Consider the following 22802-nt stretch of genomic DNA (forward strand, 5'->3'; position numbering starts at 1 on the left):
CTCGCCAGGTCCTCACACCCACGTCCTTATCCTCGCCACGTCCTCCTCACACCCACGTCCTTATCCTCGCCAGGTCCTCACACCCACGTCCTTATCCTCACCAGGTCCTCACATCCACGTTCTTATCCTCGCCAGGTCCTCCTAACACCCACGTCCTTATCCTCACCAGGTCCTCACACCCACGTCCTTATCCTCACCAGGTCCTCACACCCACGTCCTTATCCTCACCAGGTCCTCCTCACACCTACGTCTTTATCCTCGCCAGGTCCTCACACCCACGTCCTTATCCTCACCAGGTCCTCACACCCACGTCCTTATCCTCGCAAGGTCCTCCTCACACCCACGTCCTTATCCTCGCCAGGTCCTCACACCAACGTCCTTATCCTCACCAGGTCCTCACATCCACGTTCTTATCCTCGCCAGGTCCTCACACCCACGTCCTTATCCTCACCAGGTCCTCCTCACACCCACGTCCTTATCCTCGCCAGTTCCTCACACCCACGTCCTTATCCTCGCCAGTTCCTCACACCCACGTCCTTATCCTCACACCCACGTCCTTATCCTCACCAAGTCCTCACACCCACGTCCTTATCCTCACCAGGTCCTCCTCACACCCACGTCCTCATCCTCGCCAGTTCCCCACACCCACGTCCTTATCCTCACCAGGTCCTCAAACCCACGTCCTTATCCTCACCAGGTCCTTACATCCACGTCCTTATCCTCACCAGGTCCTCACACCCACGTCCTTATCCTCGCCAGTACTTACATCCACGATCCTTATCCTCGCCAGGTCCTCACATCCACGTCCTTATCCTCGCCAGGTCCTCCTCAAACCCACGTCCTTATCCTCGCCAGGTCCTCCTCACACCCACGTCCTTATCCTCACCAGGTCCTCACATCCACGTCCTTATCCTCACCAGTTCCTCCTCACATCCACGTCCTTATCCTCGCCAGGTCCTCACATCCACGTCCTTACCCTCGCCAGGTCCTCACACCCACGTCCTTATCCTCGCAAGGTCCTCACACCCACGTCCTTATCCTCGCAAGGTCCTCACACCCACGTCCTTATCCTCACCAGTTCCTCCTCACCCCCACGTCCTTATCCTCGCCAGGTCCTCACACCCACGTCCTTATCCTCGCCAGGTCCTCCTCACACCGACGTCCTTATCCTCGCCAGTTCCTCATCACACCCACGTCCTTATCCTCGCCAGGTCCTCACACCCACGTCGTTATCCTCACCAGTTCCTTCTCACACCCACGTCCTTACCCTCGCCAGGTCCTCACACCCACGTCCTTATCCTCGCCAGGCCCTCTCATCCACATCCTTATCCTCGCCAGGTCCTCACACCCACGTCCTTATCCTCGCCAGGTCCTCACACCCACGTCCTTATCCTCACCAGGTCCTCACATCCACGTCCTTATCCTCGCCAGGTCCTCACATCCACGATCCTTCAGCTCACACACACACACACACACACACACACACACACACACACACACACAAGGTGCACCACAAGAAATGCATTTGAGCTGTGACCCACACCTGTCTGTTGTGGTCGGACCCACAATGGGTCTGTACGGTTGTCTGTGTCATAACAACAGACCACAGCCAGTGTGGATAGCAGGCCTCTCCATCTCAGCTGATAATTCTCCTGTCAATACTCAGATATTCATCAGAATTTTCTATGCAAACGAATGCAGTTCACTGGAGGAAAAATGACTTTACATGAAAGTTACGCAATACCTGGTTTCTCTCAACTTGATGTTGACGTTTCCTGGCCAAATATGTTGCTCCGGGGTCAGCGTTACCATCCAGGGTCGTCGGGCCCGCGTGAGTTCGAAACTTAGGCGAGACAGTCAGTCCACAGTCCATCCCGCTGTTCATCTTCCCCTTGGAGTTGGTCGATAAATTAGTCGGCAGGTTTAAGCTAGAGTTTATACAAGTGTGTATACAGCATTAATGAAGTGGCTCACGTGATGAGGGCGTTCACTTAAACGTGTTGTCTCAGCCATACAAAAAAAAACTAACAATGACACGAGAAGCACAGTGGGCGAAGGTGTCTTGCTCTTAGTTAAAGCTAAGCTTAATCTTGTACAGAAACATGTTGTTAACTATCAATACCATCAAGTCCATTTCAATGGAAATTCAAAATATTATGAAAAAAAAATAAGAGAATGGATTAGTTTCCAAGTGCCAGAGGAAGACACCTGACGTAGAAGAGAGACTTTACGTCCAGCTCGTAAAAACGAGAGGAAACTCTTGACACGTTCGTTTTAACAAAATCAGAATTCCTTTTCCCCAGTCATCCCACGCATGGCCTCCACCTGCTTGACAGCTGCCGAGACAAATTCACCAAAAAGCGTAGCTACTCCTGAAGTGAACACATCAGACTTCATTGGAGCAAGTAATGAAAACCCTGTCCATAATGTGGCTCCAGACATGTTTGGCCATGGTCAGTGAGTGAGCCATCTTGAGGGAGCTCTCGATCCTGCCTGTAACGCTCGACCATCATGGACCAATACTACGATTCTCGACTGGCGCATGTGAATGACCTTGGCATTGCTCTGACTAAGGTCAGCCAGGGATGACATCATCCATGAGTATGATAGGGACGCAGCCAGGGAGAGGTGCAGTCAGGCGTAGCAGCGCCTCGTCTTCCAGACCGGAGCCTACCTGATGCAACAATCATGACGTAACTTGCACTCTTGTCATACGAAAATAACTTAAAGTCGAGGGAAGTAGTAAATAAACATATTCAGGTCAAGTTATATAGGAAACACTACACCAATGTCCATAGGAATTATCATATACCTCTTAAAAGTTTCTCCAATTCCATCCTCACCTCCTCCATAAATATTAAAAAACAAAAACAAAAAAACATCGTTATAACACGATCAAGAGCCATACGATCCAATGATCACAGAAAACGACGACTTGATTCATGACAATGACGTCAATCAAATCCACTGAAATGATTTTCTTTCTTCACCTATGCTGACCAAAGTAGACACACCACCTCCTAGCCCAAACCCAACCCCAGTGCTAGTACAGGAGAACATTCTCCATCGTCTTACTATACGCCCTCAACATATACTTTCACCATCAACTATACGCCCTCAACATATACTTTCACCATCAACATATACGCCCTCAACATATACTTTCACCATCACTATACGCCCTCAACATATACTTTCACCATAAACATATACGCCCACAACATATACTTTCACCATCAATATATACGCCCACAACATATACTTTCACCATCAACATATATTTTCACCATCACTATACGCCCTCAACATATACTTTCACCATCACTATACGCCCTCAACATATACTTTCACCATCAAATAGACTGAAAATAGACAAAACAGGAAGTTCCAGTAAGTTTCATCTGGGAACAATGATATAAGAATGACACAGTTAAGCCATTCACTGCTCATGTCAGCACGTCCTTGTTACGAGGAGAGTTCACCATGACTGAGAGTCGGTCAGTATAAAACCCACGTCCAAAACAGGTCATGATTCCCTGTTCGGAATCCATCGTCCAATTAGCCTGGAATCCATAAATGGAAAGTTTGTGGAAATCATCATGGGAGCCAAAACTGTAGATGATTTGGGAGATCACAACTGACAGGCTTCTCAACAAAGGTTGTTAACAGAGCAATTCCACCCAACAAATCTGCTCAATTTCTTTTATAATGTACTTGAAATGTGTGATGAAAGTAAAGTAGTTGACGTCATGCCTTCATACTTACATAAGGCATTCACTAAACTCATACATCACAGATCAATAACATACGTCACACAGTACAGATGGGGTCGTACTTCGCCGTTTGGAAACCAAACCTCAGAACGGTTAGACGTAACAAGTGGTGTGCCACAGGGATTACTCTTGGGACCAGTTCTCTTTCTTATCAGTGTTGATGACACTGATAATGGCGGTGGTGCGGGATATATCAAACTCCGCAGGCGACACTAAGCTGTGAAATAAAGCTAGAACATAAATCAAATGCTTACAGCTTAGAACTTACATTGACAGACTAACACACCAGGTTCACACGAGGCAAAGTATAAGACATCGTCAGTAAAAACAAAAAAAGCATCAATTCCGCTGAGCTAAAATAAAGAAGTAACTGAGGAAAAAGACTTAGATGTCATAGAAATCAATGGGTCCATAAATTTCTCTGGTGTCCTACGAATCGTCCACAGAAACACGAGGGGAAAGCGACAGCCAACGAAACGGATCTTCTCTGGGCAACCATCAGACACAGATTGTAAACATGTAAACACTATATTATCATTCTTATGCATATCCGTTGTAATATATATTTCTATTATCATATTATAAAAACTGTGCTTTTGAATATGTATAAATGTGTAATTATAATATAAAACCTTTATTTTAAGTTATATATCCAGCAAAATATCATGTTCAGACCCTCAACTGATCCTCGAACGAAAACTAACATTGAAGAGAGCAGCAGCAGCAGCAGCAGACACTCTTTTGATTTCTTCCGTAGCCATGGCTTTACCCAAAGCCTTTCTGTTTTCTTCTCTATAACCTCCGCGTCCACACTCAGGCAGGTTAATGTGGCAACAGTCAGCAGGAACTGTCCACCTTCCATCATGGCGAACTGTTTGTTGACACGAGCATCGCTGGGCTGGGACGATGGTGGTTCGCGTTGTGGTAGGGACCAGAACGCATGGCTGGGAGAAATCCTACCCACAGAAAACTGTGTATCCCACTGGTAGCTATGTCTGGTATAACTGTATATATACCCCCTAGCCTAAGCCAGGAACCCTTCAGTGTTTCTTTCACAGAAACACAACATTAAATCATTTCTTCGAGCCATTATCAGTGGTCCAAAACCCATACATTCGGGTCAGAAACCCATCAATGATCCTTTATTCTTTCTATCATGTCAAACATTATTAAAGATGACCCAGCCTTACACCCCGGGGTCGTCACGACCTCGCACCACCAGGTGGACGTCTCGACTGAGAGAGAGACACTGTGCGCTCGCTACGTAAGGAAGCGTTCAAATTCCTCACTGCATGATGAGAGAGACACACAAGGGCGACCCACAGCTTGGGAGTGGCTCAGCTGGGGGAAGTCTTCTGGGTGTGGTGTATATAGTTGTACTGTGACCCTTCATACTGCTCTGTCACACACACACACACACACACACACACCCTCACCTCTGGCCACACACATGAACCCGGTACACAAGCCAACGCCTTCATCCCCACAAGGTCTGGACCCTGCGTACGGGGGGCAGACCTTGTAGCTCATTCTTAATGGACGGTCAAAGGTCAAGGATCGTTCCCTCCCATTTCAGGGGCTACTCCCCCCCCCCCCCCACTCACATGTCTCACTAATCTGGCATATCTTAACATTGTCATTTTTTTATCATTTTTCTTCGGTAGATACTTGACCTTCTCGTATCTTGACCTTACCCCCTGATACTGGGGTGAAGGTCAGGGTACCAGACCCTCTCGTATCTTGACCTTTCCCCCTGATACTGGGGGTGAAGGTCAGGGTACCAGACCCTCTCGTATCTTGACCTTACCCCCTGATACTGGGGTGAAGGCACCCTACCCCAGACAAGGCGTCACCCCCTGCTCTCAACCCCATATAACAACCTCCCACCTCAATCCTAACCACAACATTACAACATTATGTACACACAACAACAAATTAAATATGACACAACTAACATGATATTTCACCATACATACAATGGTACACCAGACAAAAAAACAATTGTAATATGGAAGATAAAAAACAAAATACGGTCTTGTTGATGCAAAATAGCACAGGATGGCTCGACATGGACCCAACACACACACACACACACACACCAACAAAAACAAGGACAATCAACTGGGAGAAATATGTGGGAAAAAGTGGTGGCTGCTGGTGTGTGAGGAGGAGCGGAGGGGGGCCAGGCCAAGACCTGGTCAACATGACTCCTACAAACCTTATGATCTTCCCACATACAACACTGCCACATAATAATTATAATTATCATTATTGTCATCATCAATAATAATAATAATAATAATAATAATAATAATAATAATAATTAATAATAATCAATATTATTATTACTATTATTATTAATAATAATCATTATTACTAATACTAATATTCATTATTTTCACCATTATTATCATTATTATGAATAATCATAATAATAATACAAATAATGATAACAATGATTATCATTATTATTATTATCATTATTAGTATCAATATTAATAATAATAATAAGGATAATAATGATAATAAATAATAATAATAATTGATAATATTACTATTATTATCATTACTATTATCATTAATAATAATATTCATTATTTCTATCATCATTATCATTATTATCAATAATAATAATAATACAAATAATAATATTAATAATAATTATCATTATTATCATTTTCATTATTAGTATTAATATTAATAACAATAACAAGGATAATAATGATAGTGATGATGATAATAATAATAATAATAATAATAATAATGATAATAATAATAATAATAATAGTTGTTCGCTGATGATACAGCACTGGTGGCTGATTCATGTGAGAAACTGCAGAAGCTGGTGACTGAGTTTGGTAAAGTGTGTGAAAGAAGAAAGTCGAGAGTAAATATGAATAAGAGCAAGGTTATTAGGTACAGTAGGGTAGAGGGACAAGTTAATCGGGAGGTAAGTTTGAATGGAGAAAAACTGGAGGAAGTGAAGTGTTTTAGATATCTGGGAGGTGATTTGGCAGCGGATGGAACAATGGAAGCGGAAGTGAATCACAAGGTGGGGGAGGGGGCGAAGGTTCTGGGACCGTTGCAGAATGTGTGGAAGGTGAGGACGTTATCTTGGAAAGCAAAAATGGGTATGTTTGAAGGAATAGTGGTTCCAACAATGTTGTATTGTTGCGAGGCGTGGGCTATAGATAAGGTTGTGCGGAGGAGGGTGGATGTGCTGGAAATGAGATAAAAAGAGTGTGGTTGAGAGAGCAGAAGAGGGTGTACTGAAATGGTTTGGTCACGTTGAGAGAATGAGTGAAGAAAGGTTGACAAAGAAGATATATGTGTCAGAGGTGCAGGGAAGAAGGAGAAGTGGGAGACCAAACTGGAGGTGGAAGGATGGAGTGAAAAAAAAAAAAATGAGCGATAGGGGCCTGAACATACAGGAGGGTGAAAAGTCTGCAAGAAAGAGGGTAAACTGTAACGATGTGGTATACCGGGGTCGACGTGCTGTCAGTAGACTGAACCAGGGCATGTGAAGCGTCTGGGGTAAACCATGGAAAGGTCTGGTGGGGCTTGGATGTGGAAAGGGAGCTGTGGTTTCGGTGTTGGGTACCCGGCCACATCATGACAACACACGCAGTATTACCACCCCTGTAATGACTGTAATGTGTCCTGGTAGACTGTAATGCCTGTAATATGTCCACGTAGACTGTAATGGAATGACAAGATTAATATATAAATAAATAAATATATAAATAAATTAATAACTGAGTGGCGTGTATATATATATATATATATATATATATATATATATATATATATATATATATATATATATATATATATATATATATATATATATATATATATATATATATATATATATATATATATATATATATACCAGAGGTTTACATACAGCTTGTGTTAAAACCTGAGGAGTTAGTTGTGGTATAGATGGGTCAAGTGTGTGTGTGGGGGGGACACATCCCTTCCCTGAGCAACAATATCAAGATATTTTCGATTTATGTACAAAACTGTTGCAGGAAATATTTTGGAGGAAAATCCCTCGAGATATTGTAGCCCGGATATCTTACGAGATGTTTGGCTTCTGTGATCAACAATAACAAATAACCAACATGACTACAATGTGTTATAATAACATTCCATAAAATAAGTTAACCATGACACAATAATCACTTTAAACCAGATAAATGAGATCATTTTATTTTCAAGGTTACTACGATCTTTGAATCTTACAAATATTTGACTCTCACTGTCCATATGGTATACAGTGGACACGTTTCAGAATGTATCACCTGATATCGCTCAAGTTCAACTCAACAAATATGTGGGGAAAAAAACAACACCCCCCCCCCCACGTAGGCCTATGGAGGTGTGTGTGGGGGTCTCTCTCTCTCTCTCTCTCTCTCTCTCTCTCTCTCTCTCTCTCTCTCTCTCTCTCTCTCTCTCTCTCTGGTCTAGATACCTGACATGTTTTGACCACTTGTGGGAGAGAAAGGGGACGAAATATAATGACCCACGTCCCACATCTGGGACGACACACGCGAGCTACGTGTCCCAAGGGCACGACCCGAGGCGCCACTACTTGGGTACGGACGCGCCCGGGACGACCTTGATAAGAGGTCGTCCCGTTCAAGGGTCGTACAGTCGTGCTCAGGGGTCGTACAGTCGTGGTCGTCCTCTCTCTCTCTCTCACACACACACAGCAGGGGCCTCCGTGGTGTAGTGGTCAGCGTTACTGAGCACGGGTCAGCAGGGGCGGGAACTGTGGGGGACAGTCAGCAGTGTTAACCACCTGTTACGTTCAAGGCAAGACGAGGCCAGACAGTGGAAGCCAACCTGAACATTATACAACATTCTACATGAAGGTTATACATCGCTACCTCGCTGTGGGGCGGGGCGGGGGGGGGGGGCTATTTCATGTGTAGCGGGGTGGCGACGGGATTGGATGAAGGTAGCAGGTATGAATATATACATGGGTATATATGTACGTGTCTGTGTATGTATATGTGCGAGTATGGGCGTTTACATAATATACGTATATGTATATATATAATGTGTATATATATATAATGTGTATATATATATAATGTGTATATATATATATATATATATATATATATATATATATATATATATATATATATATATATAGACAGACAGACAGACAGATAGATAGATAGATAAATAGATGTGCGTGTGTGGTTGGGCCATTCTTCGTCTGTTTCCTTGCGCTACCTCGCTGACGCGGGAAACAGTGGTTAAGTGTAATAAATAAAATATCATCATGAATGCTATACACTATACGTTATACACGGTATTCAAGATCATTATTCACTAAACTTGATCATTTCCATACTGTATGGCCTCTTGACCTACAAGATGACCTAATCACCTGGGATTTACGACCGTACGGGAGGAAGGCATAGTGATCATTATCATCACCCGAGGCGATCACGCCGGAAGTGTACGGACGCACTCACGCGTGGCTCGCGCGGCCCACAGTCAACCTAGCTGTTCATCATGCACAAGGGTTGTGTCAATATAATGGGAGACCATCAAGCCAGAGCAGCAACCAACTTCGGTACTGAACACACGACCAACAGACACATACGTCCGTGTGGCTCAGAAGAACATAATTAATCCTTTTACAGTTGTAGATGATCAGTGGGTAAATCTAATTAATTCTCGTACAGTTGTAGATGATCAGTGGGTAAATCTAATTAATTCTCGTACAGTTGTAGATGATCAGTGGGTAAATCTAATTAATTCTCGTACAGTTGTAGATGATCAGTGGGTAAATCTAATTAATTCTCGTACAGTTGTAGATGATCAGTGGGTAAATCTAATTAATCCTTATATAGATGTGCAGTGTCCGGACAGTTATTAAAACATATCAGGAAAAGTATCATTATAATTACATGTCTTAGATAGAAGTAGAAGACGGTAATGCTACGTTGATGATCATGTATGATCAAGACATGTGCTAGTGGGTGTGGCTACCATGCGACGATATAAGATGGAATGGAAGCCACACGAGTAGACGATGGTAGGTCAGAGAGGTAAGGCACTGTGGCTAACCCATGTGGTAAATCATGAACTATTATCTACTGGCCCGACACACCTTTCTTCAGTGCCCCCTCCACAAACCCCACAGAAAACGGGTACGTCAAGGTCACTCGTTCTCCTGTTGTGTACAGTCATTCCAATATGTCTAGGGACTAGAGACTGATAGATCTATATCATCATGACAGATAGATCTATATCATTATGACAGATAGATCTATATCCTCATGACAGATAGATCTATATCATCATGACAGATAGATCTATATCATCATGACAGATAGATCTATATCATCATGACAGATAGATCTATATCATCATGACAGATAGATCTATATCATGACTGATAGATCTATATCATCATGACAGATAGATCTATATCATCATGACAGACAGATCTATATCATCATGACAGACAGATCTATATCATCATGATGAGAAATATATATGAAGTTCTCATAGTCTTAGCAAAGTGAAGATACAAATTGCAGCTCCACTCACGGAAGACATGTTGTGCTGTGCTGTGCTGTGTTGTGCTGTGTGTGCTGTGTTGTGTTGTGCTATGTTGTGCTGTGCTGTGTTGTGCTGTGTTGTGCTATGTTGTGCTGTGCTGTGTTGTGCTGTAGAACCTAACTCAGTGTGATAACAGAGAACGTCTGTAGGTAGACCCGACAGCGCTCCATGAGACGAGCCACGGTGGTTGCTGGCGCTGTGGCCACGACACACTTGACACATGAGGACCTGCCCTGGTCCGACATGGACGTATCCAGACGGCTTTCCCATACCCGCCAGCCCGGGTCAGGGAAAGACGGAAGGCTCAGTCAGTCGAGACAGTAGAGAGGGATATCACCATCCTGTAACACGTAACTCTCACGTCAGCGCATGAAGACAGAACCACCATGAAGCGACGGAACACACGAACAGGCTAGCGAGACGGTAAGACAGATGACGGAACACACGAACAGGCTAGCGAGACGGTAAGACAGATGACGGAACACACGAACAGGCTGACGAGACGGTAAGACAGATGACGGAACACACGAACAGGCTAGCGAGACGGTAAGACAGATGACGGAACACACGAACAGGCTAGCGAGACGGTAAGACAGATGACGGAACACACGAACAGGCTGACGAGACGGTAAGACAGATGACGGAACACACGAACAGGCTAGCGAGACGGTAAGACAGATGACGGAACACATGATCAGGCTAGCGAGACGGTAAGACAGATGACGGAACACACGAACAGGCTGACGAGACGGTAAGACAGATGACGGAACACACGAACAGGCTGACGAGACGGTAAGACAGATGACGGAACACACGAACAGGCTGACGAGACGGTAAGACAGATGACGGAACACACGAACAGGCTAGCGAGACGGTAAGACAGATGACGGAACACACGAACAGGCTGACGAGACGGTAAGACAGATGACGGAACACACGAACAGGCTAGCGAGACGGTAAGACAGATGACGGAACACACGAACAGGCTGACGAGACGGTAAGACAGATGACGGAACACACGAACAGGCTAGCGAGACGGTAAGACAGATGACGGAACACACGAACAGGCTAGCGAGACGGTAAGACAGATGACGGAAGGTCACTAGTGATGATGAAGAACTTGTGTGCTGCGAGATCATAACATCACAGTTCACCCGAGCATACAGTGCACGGCAACATGCCACAACTTGACTATAATTCTCAGGGACGTTGGGGAAGACGCAAGCTGACCACACCCTCAAGTTACTTCACTACGACGACGACGAGGAGGACACACTGAAGGACGACCTCGAGCACACCTCTGCCACACGACACACGTTAACAACCCACCATGATACTACAGACCTACAATATGTACGTGACGTACATACAGACCTACAACATGTACATGACTTACATACATACAGACCTACATCATGTACATGACTTACATACATACAGACCTACATCATGCAGACTTACATACCGACCCACATGTACGTTAGAATCAACAGTGGCGTCTACACTCTACAGATTCAACATGGCTGTTTCCCACATGTTAATACCACCACAGCTGGTCATTACACTACCCCTGTCAACCTCCCACTGACCCGGAACTTCGAGTAAACCCACTAAGGATGATACTTGATCTCAGTGGTAAGTAACAGCAACACCCCAGTGTGAAGGATCAGGCCAAGCACAGGTGATACATACCACGTAACCCTCCTCAAGTGTCACAGACCCAATGTGATGCAGGCAATACCAGGTTAAGATCAGGGATGGACTATAATGGGTTATAAGCAACATAGAGCCAATCATGGCGATGTCAATCCTGTGTTGTTGCCATTTCCAGCATTAGTTCACTTCACGTATGTAATTTCGTCCACGTTACTTCACATTTCAGTGCACCAAGAGCACATTGTATATACTAGGTCAGGTCAGGTCTTTCCCTCTCTGTGTCATTCCCATGTAGAAGCTGTCACTTCAGTACCTAAACATATACTTTATAAGAATTATTCTCAAATGGCCTTACGTCGTTTAGATGGCATGTTAACACACTGCTCAGAACTCTCCATCACCCGTGCCTTTAGTCAAATACATCTCCCTTAATGACAGGAGACTTATACATGCCAGTGCCATACATAATTACGTACGTGTTTCACGAATATTAACCAAGATCTTCATGGAATGTTGAGATGGTAATATCTGTACGTATTGCCCAGAAGGTCTGGTTCATCTTGCAGTATATCATGGTTGTTGTGAGGGGCCGGCTCCAACCCTCTCCCACTAACCCCTGCCACAACCAAGCTGGTAACCTCAGGTCACACGTGAGGTGTTTACTGAAACCTAACCTCATACACACACACACACACACACACACACACACACACTGGGGCCAGCAACAGCGTCTGGTCACCACAGTGACCAGATGCACAAAGAGCTCATAGAGAAGGTCTACAGGGCGGCAACAAACACGGTGCTCGCGTGAATGAAGCTGAGTTACAGGGAAAAGGACACAGGCCTCAAACACTTGCCCACCGTGGGGAGAGAAGAGTAAGGGGCAACCTGTTCACAACCTTTAAGTCTTTTTCCAACAGAATGATGACGTACATACTGGACACTTCTACGAGAGTTGTAGGGACAGAACAACCAGACAACAGAACAAGTCATCAATAAATGAAATTGTTTGTAAGATTTTAATCAGTTTAGTAGGAAGGAAGACATGATAAATGCAGACGTGATACAGAAATGTAACAGGTAGTGTGGCAGGAGAGGATGTTCAAGCGATGGTAGGAACCACAGAGTGTAACACTCCCCCCCCCCTCCCCTCCCCTCCCCGTCCAATACAATGAGGTAGTTACATACACCTGTGTGTGTGTGTGTGTGTGTGTGTGTGTGTGTGTACAGAAACGAGTATATATACATGATACATACATACCACCAGGTTCAGAGACGGGGCGACATGGGTACAGAACTCTCTCTCTCTCTCTCTCTCTCTCTCTCTCTCTCTCTCTCTCTCTCTCTCTCTCTGTAACACACAACTCATCATAATGACACATACACTTACCATCCCGCACACGAGGCCAGCAACATGCCGCTATCTGTCCACTGAGGAAAGTGATCGACGCATCATGACCAACTCATCTTGGGTACAAGGGCGGGTCACGCCCAGCCCAGCCCAGCGCTCGCCACCATGAAAAACTGGTCCTCACACACACACACACACACACACACACACACACACACACACACACCCATGTACCCAGGAGCCAGCTGTGTTGGTGTTGTACCCAGCAGCCATGTATGCTCAACATATATATCCCTCACATGCGTATGCTAAACAGACACCTTTACAGAGATATGCTACAGAGGCATTCTCACATGGGTATGTTAAAGACTCCCTTATATGGATATAATCAACATATCTTCTCGTTAGGGTACACTAAACATACTTCCTGCTATTGGAATACTAAACAGATCCCGTCACACTGATATGCTAAGCAGACTCCACTAACATAGGTATGATAACCAGGTTATGACACAGAACTCTCACATGGCTATGCTAAACATATTCCTTTGCATGGATATGCTACAGGGACTCAAGTCATACGAGTATGCTAAACAGGCTCTCACACAGACATGGGTATACTAAAGGGTATGCTAAATAGACGCACCCACCCCTCACCACCCTGATTTTGGTAACCCACCACAGGCCACACTCTCCACACAAACACGAGTCACACTTTCCCCATGCACGTCCTGGACGTCCCCCACCACCATAACATTACCCACACCATATCAACACATCCCACGTCCCGTCAGACCCACGATGCATGAAGACACGATCGCTGTGATCCACACCGGTGGACGCGGCCAGCTTCCTGAGAGCTGCAGGAGCCTCCTAGAAATAAAAGGGACTCCAGGTGTATGACGTAAGTAAGCAAGTGTATGTTATTACTGCTTTACGGGTGAGGAGTTTCACACTGGTGTTGCCCCTTCTCTTAAACCTGTATGTATCACGTCTTCACTCCTATATATGTCTACACACACACACACACACCCGAGGTACCCCTTTATCGACCAGTCCCAAGGGAAGGATGAACACCTAGGCTGGGTGTAGGCTGACTGCTGCGTTCAAGAGGCGAACCCATCAGGGTCCGACCTTGGGCTCGTCCTTGCTGACTCGTGGTCAGTAACATTAACGACTAAACCACAGAACCATGGAAGCGGAAGTGAGTCATAGGGTGGAGAAGGGGGCGAAGGTTCTGGGAGCGATGAAGAATGTGTGGAAGTCGAGAACATTCTCTCGGAAAGCAAAAATGGGTACGTTTGAAGGAATAGTGGTTCCAACAATGTTATATGGTTGCGAGGCGTGGGCTATGGATAGAGTTGTGCGGAGGAGGGCGGATGTGCTGGAAACGAGATGTTTGAGGGCAATATGTGGTGTAAGGTGGTTTGATCGAGTAAGTAACAATAGGGTAAGAGAGATGAGTGATAATATAGAGAAAGTGGCTGAGAAAGCAGAAGAGGGTGTGTTGATTTGGTTTGGTCACATGGAGAGAATGAGTGAGAAAAGATTGACCAAGAGGATATATGTGTCAGAGGTGGAGGGATCGAGGAGAAGTGGGAGACCAAATCGGAGGTGGAATGATGGGGTGAAGATTTTGAGTGGAAGGTGAAAGGCGTGCAAGGAACAGAGTGAATTGGAACGATGTGGTATACCGGGGTCGACGTGCTGTCAATGAACTGAAGCAGGGCATGTGAAGCCTCTAGGGTAAACCATGGAAAGGTCTGTGGGGCCCGGATGTGGAAAGGGAGCTGTGGTTTCGGTGCATTATTACATGACAGCTAGAGACTGAGACATCACGTCTGGGAGGCCAGAATCTCGAAAGTACTTCACCAACCCAAACACGTCCACATCTTCCCACTGCACCAAGACCCTCCCTCCGTAAGGACCCACGTGGTCCGCTGATGTGAGGACCCACGTGGTCCGCTGCTGTAAGGGCCCACGTGGTCCGCTGCTGTAAGGACCCACGTGGTCCGCTGCTGTAAGGACCCACGTGGTCCGCTACTGTCTGGAGTTCTTAATAACCAGACCTTGGGTATATTGAAGACCAACTTCGTGTCGTTCATATGGACGCACATCACATTGTATTTCTTTGATACACGAGTTGTGTGCACCAAATCCGCTTCTGGGTCAGTAGGACCCTTGTTGCTGGGAGGGCAAGCAGTGATGTTCACGGTAACGTTTGCATGTGATTGCCGTGTGGGCAAACGTTACCTCCATACCTGCAAACGTTACCCCAATACCTGCAAACGTTCAGCCCTTGACCAGATGCTACGCTGCAAACCTCCCAACGTTTCACAATTGAACTTCCAATTCTTAATCTCCTCACATACGACTGAATGAGGAGGAGTCTGACTAAATACATCATGTATGAGGAGGCAGTCTGACTCATACATCATGTATGAGGAGGCAGTCTGACTCATACATCATGTATGAGGAGGCTGTCACACCAGATGCAAACATTAATCTCATCTCACATTTATTATAACACATTCGTAAACAAGGTCATATTTACCGAAATCAATCAATTAACTCATGAAATCATTCATATAATCTAGCACTTCCCTCATTACCACCTCACACGTGTCACACTTCCTCATAAAGTCATACAAGTAGATCATTATTACAAGTATGACTAGTGTACACACTATCTGGACACACACTTCACAAGTGAGCATCAAGCCATCTGTATCTGGTATATCTGGGTACGTTCACATCTCCGGCAATGTGACCTACGTGGCAGAGGTCAGGTCAAGGCGTTGACCCTTGCAGTCAGCAGGTGGGGTAAGGTGATGGTCTGCCCCCTCACTGGCAAAGGCTACATGACCTGGTGTGTGTGTGTGTGTGTGTTTCCTCTCCTCACTCACTTACTGTCAGCATCACACGCGTCCAAACTATATTGGAAAAATATAATTTGGGTCTCTAGGTAGTGTAACTATCTATCTATATATATATATATATATATATATATATATATATATATATATATATATACATATGGGAGAAAGAATACTTCTCACGTATTCCCTGCGTGTCGTAGAAAGCGACTAAAAGGGGAGGGAGCGGGTGGGCTGGAAATCCTCTCCTCTAGTTTTTAACTTTCCAAAAGAAGGACCAGAGAAGGGGGCCAAGTGAGGAGTTTTTCCACCTAAGACTCGATCCTCTCTTCTTGACACTACCTCGCTAACGCGGGAAATGGTAAATATGTATAGGAAAAAAAAATAAAATATATATATATATATATATATATATATATATATATATATATATATATATATATATATATATATATATATAGACAGTATGTTCAAAATGTTGACGCTATATATTACATAAAGCTAAGCATGATACCAAGTGGTCCAAAACTCTAGTGTTACATGATCACGCATCACCGTCCCCTCTGTGTACACAACTGGTCCGTTCCACGTGCCTCTGGTGAACACCAGACCTCACTACTGGAGCACGGACCCCCCTACCCTCCTGGATGTACCATGGTCAGTGTCATGGATCTTTACCACGAGAGCCAAGCCCTGGATTCGAACCCGGGAAGGTACGTGTCTGGCGCCAGGTGTCCACTCCTCCAGCTCGGGTTGGTCAGGTATATTATAGTTTTCTCAGATCAGAAATGTCCATTGTCCGCTCACATCTCTCAAAGTCTCGTTACAACCGTGTTATTATCCGTTATCAACACAGTTACAACCGTGTTATCATCCGTTATCAACACAGTTACAACCGTGTTATTATCCGTTATCAACACAGTTACAACCGTGTTATCATCCGTTATCAACACAGTTACAACCGTGTTATTATCCGTTATCAACACAGTTACAACCGTGTTATTATCCGTTATCAACACAGTTACAACCGTGTTATCATCCGTTATCAACACAGTTACAACCGTGTTATTATCCGTTATCAACACAGTTACAACCGTGTTATTATCCGTTATCAACACAGTTACAACCGTGTTATCATCCGTTATCAACACAGTTACAACCGTGTTATCATCCGTTATCAACACAGTTACAACCGTGTTATTATCCGTTATCAACACAGTTACAACCGTGTTATTATCCGTTATCAACACAGTTACAACCGTGTTATTATCCGTTATCAACACAGTTACAACCGTGTTATTATCCGTTATCAACACAGTTACAACCGTGTTATTATCCGTTATCAACACAGTTACAACCGTGTTATTATCCGTTATCAACACAGTTACAACCGTGTTATTATCCGTTATCAACACAGTTACAACCGTGTTATTATCCGTTATCAACACAGTTACAACCGTGTTATTATCCGTTATCAACAGTTACAACCGTGTTATTATCCGTTATCAACACAGTTACAACCGTGTTATTATCCGTTATCAACACAGTTACAACCGTGTTATTATCCGTCTATCAATCACAGTTACAACCGTGTTATTATCCGTTATCAACACAGTTACAACCGTTTATTATCCGTTATCAACAAGTTACAACCGTGTTATTATCCGTTATCAACACAGGTTACAAACCGTGTTATTATCCGTTTATCAACACAGTTACAACCGTGTTATTATCCGTTATCAACACAGTTACAACCCGTGTTATTATCCGATTATCAACACAGTTACAACCGTGTTATTTATCCGTTATCAAAACAGTTACAACCGTGTTTATTATCCGTTATCAACAGTTACAACCGTGTTATTATCCGTTATCAACACAGTTACAACCGTGTTATTATCCGTTATCAACACAGTTACAACCGTGTTATTATCCGTTATCAACACAGTTACAACCGTGTTATTATCCGTTATCAACACAGTTACAACCGTGTTATTATCCGTTTATCAACACAGTTAACAACCGTGTTATTATCCGTTATCAACACAGTTACAACCGTGTTATTATCCGTTATTTACACAGTAACAACCGTGTTATCATCCGTTATCAACACAGTAACAACCGTGTTATCCGTTATCAACACAGTAACAACCATGTTATCCGTTATCAACACAGTAACAACCATGTTATCCGTTATCAACACAGTAACACTTGTTATCATCCGTTATCAACACAGTAACAACCATGTTATCCGTTATCAACACAGTAACACTTGTTATCATCCGTTATCAACACAGTAACAACCATGTTATCCGTTATCAACACAGTAACACTTGTTATCATCCGTTATCAACACAGTAACAACCTTGTTATCATCCGTTATCAACACAGTAACAACCGTGTTATCATCCGTTATCAACACAGTAACAGCCGTGTTATCATCCGTTATCAACAGTTACAACCGTGTTATCATCCGTTATCAACACAGTTACAACCGTGTTATCTGTTATTAACACAGTTACAACCGTGTTATCATCCGTTATCAACACAGTTACAACCGTGTTATCATCCGTTATCAACACAGTTACAACCGTGTTATCATCCGTTATCAACACAGTAACAGCCGTGCTATCATCCGTTATCAACACAGTTACAACCGTGTTATCATCCGTTATCAACACAGTTACAACCGTGTTATCATCCGTTATCAACACAGTAACAGCCGTGCTATCATCCGTTATCAACACAGTTACAACCGTGTTATCATCCGTTATGAAGCCATGTTCGTCACAACCATGTACATCATACTCCTCTTATATATCTCTAACATTCGTTAATATTACCAATACATAATTATTACTATTATCGTTATTATCATTATTATTATTATCCTTATCCTTCCTGCATTGTATTTCTCCACTTCTTCCTTCCCGACACTGGGCAATGATGACCCGCACAAATACTGTCACAAACCAATTTATTTTTTTCTCTGTGTCCAAATCACATCTACTATTTCTCAGGTCATCCATGTCTGTCTTTTACTCGCTCGCGTGTTCTTATGTTTCTCCAGCTAATATCATCATTTCTCATGACCTATTCCAGTTTTCCAGTTGGCAACGCATTTTTTCGCCGAGACATTCCAGCTTTCCAGAAACCATTCTAGTTTTCCAGGAACCATTCCAGTGTTTCCGTAACCATTCTAGCTTTCCAAGAATCATTCAAGTTTTTCAGGAATCCTTCGTTTTCCAGGAGCCATTCCAGTTTTCTCGAAACCATTTCAGTTTTCCAGGAACCATTCCAGTTTTCCAGAAACCATTCCAGTTTTCCAGGAACAATTCCAGGTTTCCAGGAACCATTCAGTTTTTGTCAGCATGTGAGGATATGGTCCAACTTGCCTCATGTTCACAGCGACATCATAAATGATTTAGTGTCGTATACTCGTTTTCTATCATACTGGACACTTACTACTAAATTTCGTAATATAATCGTCACTTATGGACAAAATCCGGAAAGGTAATCAGGTCCCGTGACCTGAATGTGGATTACATTTCCAATGCAATACGTGCGTCTGGTCGCGCGGCACCACCTCCTGGTGCCAGTACGTAAGGTAATCTTATATGCCACCCATTACTCTGTGTCTCGCACATAATCCTCATGCGATCCCAGGCATGATTAATGATCGACGTTATTAATCACAATGATCACTAAGTCATTACCAGCGGTACAAGGTAGCACTGTAACCCGGACACAACGTGATAACCATACATGGTGACCTTCCAAAAACCACGATCATGTACAGGAATTTGAAAATAACAAAAATCAAATAAACATGAATAAAGACAAATTATAATGTGGAGTGGCCCTGGGAGCCTCACTCCAAGGGGGGAGAAAGTTCTGGGAGCGTTGAAAAATGTGTAGAAGGCGAGAACGTTATCTCGGAAGGCAAAAATGGGTATGTTTGAAGGAATAGTGGTTCCAACAATGTTATATGGTTGCGAGGCGTGGGCTATAGATAGAGCTGTGCGGAGGAGGGTGGATGTGCTTGAAATGAGATGTTTGAGGACAATATGTGGTGTGAGGTGGTTTGATCGAGTAAGTAATGAAAGGGTAAGAGAGATGTGTGGTAATAAAAAGAGTGTGGTTGAGAGAATGAGTGAGGAAAGATTGACCAAGAGGATGTATGTGTCAGAGGTGGAGGGAACGAGGAGAAGAGGGAGACCAGATTGGAGGTGGTGGAAGGATGGAGTGAAAAAGATTTTGAGTGATCGGGGCCTGAACATGCAGGAGGGTGAAAGGCGTGCAAGGAATGAAGTGAATTGGAACGATGTGGTATACCGAGGTCGACGTGCTGCCAATGGATTGAACCAGGGCATGTGAAGCGTCTGGGTAAACCATGGAAAGTTCTGTGGGACCTGGATGTGGAAAGGGAGCTGTGGTTTCGGTGTATTATATATGACATCTAGAGACTGAGTGTGAACGAATGTGGCCTTTGTTGTCTTTTCCTAGTGCTACCTCGCGCGCGTGCGGGGGGAGGGGGTTGTCATTTCATGTGTGGCGGGGTGGCGACGGGAATGAATAAAGGCAGACAGTATGAATTATGTACGTGTATATATGTATATGTCTGTGTATGTTTATATATAAATGTATACGTTGAAATGTATAGGTATGTATATGTGCGTGTGTGGACGTGTATGTATATACATGTGTATGTGGGTGGGTTGGGCCATTCTTTCGTCTGTTTCATTGCGCTACCTCGCTGACGTCGGAACAGCGACAAATTATAATGAATAAATAAAATAAAATAATATATATATTCAGCCAACAAATAGCATTTTCGATCATTCAAGTATTCTAACAACCGCTACGAGCAAGACTGGCACCAGACTGGGCTGGAGGCTGCCAGGCGCGTACGACAACGGCTCAAGATGAATACATCATCATACGTCCGCCCGCCATGACACGTACCAATCGTACCAATCAAGTCTTTTGATATTTGGGAAAAATGCTACAGTCAGTCACCAGGGGGCATGACTGCATGACCAGAGGGTTAACAAGCGGTAACGACCCTGACTTTAAAAGTACAAGGTTGTCCGACCGTTAACGAGCGGAACACAGCTCGTGTCAATATATGCATTCCGCCTTCATTTCCCTGCTACTGATTGTAGCGCAGCCTTGAACTGCAAGAACTCCTAGATAATAATAATAATAATAATAATAATAATAATAATAATAATAATAATAATAATAATAACGATAATAATAATAATAATAATAATAATAATAATAATAATAATAATAACGATAATAATAATAATAATAATAATAATAATAATAATGGATTTAAACATTCCTTTAGGTATGACATATAATACACTTCTAAAAAAATTTGGATGAAGTATCATATAAATGATTATCAAATTAAACAATCAGGCAGCTTAGAAAATCTATTATGGACGTGGAGAAAACGGCCTCCACACACACACACACACACACACAGAAAACGTGTGGTAATACCCCACAGGCATCACGTGACCGGGTCCTCCACGCTGGGTTGGGGGTCTGCCAGGCACCAACTGGGTTTCTCTCTGAGTGACCCGGAGTCGCTACCAGGCCTCACACATGGACCACTGATATGATCTCTGGTCACACAACACACGGGGCAAGAGAGAGAGAGAGAGAGAGAGAGAGAGAGAGAGAGAGAGAGAGAGAGAGAGAGAGAGAGAGGGAATGCTGCTGTGGTCATGCGCATGGCGTGTGGACCTCCAGTGTGGAGACAGACGCATGTATATAGTCATGCGCTACGTCGCTAGATCACAGTCAATACAACTGTACTTGGTAAACAATGACAGGATACAGGAGCAAACAAAACAAAAAAAAGGAAGATCTGGCAACCCGATCCTGATCATAATTACATAAATACATGACGCAATGATCATTATTATGATAATACATTATAATTCACAACTAGGAGTATATATATATATATATATATATATATATATATATATATATATATATATATATATTATCCCTGGGGATAGGGTAGAAAGAATACTTCCCACGTATTCCCTGCGTGTCGTAGAAGGCGACTAAAAGGGGAGGGAGCGGGGGGCTGGAAATCCTCCCCTCTCGTTTTTTTTTCAATTTTCCAAAAGAAGGAACAGAGAATTGGGCCAGGTGAGGGTAGTCCCTCAAAGGCTCAGTCCTCTGTTCTTAACGCTACCTCGCTAATGCGGGAAATGGCGAATAGTTTGAAAGAAAGAAAGAAGATATATATATATATATATATATATATATATATATATATATATATATATATATATATATATATATATATATATATATATTATCCCTGGGGATAGGGGATTAAGAATACTTCCCACGTATTCCCTGCGTGTCGTAGAAGGCGACTAAAAGGGGAGGGAGCGGGGGGCTGGAAATCCTACCCTCTTTTTTTTTTTAATTTTCCAAAAGAAGGAACAGAGGGGGCCAGGTGAGGATATTCCAAAAAAGGCCCAGTCCTCTGTTCTTAACGCTACCTCGCTAACGCGGGTA

The sequence above is a fragment of the Panulirus ornatus genome, chromosome 20, assembly GCF_036320965.1.
Source record: "Panulirus ornatus isolate Po-2019 chromosome 20, ASM3632096v1, whole genome shotgun sequence".
Classification (NCBI taxonomy): Eukaryota; Metazoa; Arthropoda; class Malacostraca; order Decapoda; family Palinuridae; genus Panulirus; species Panulirus ornatus.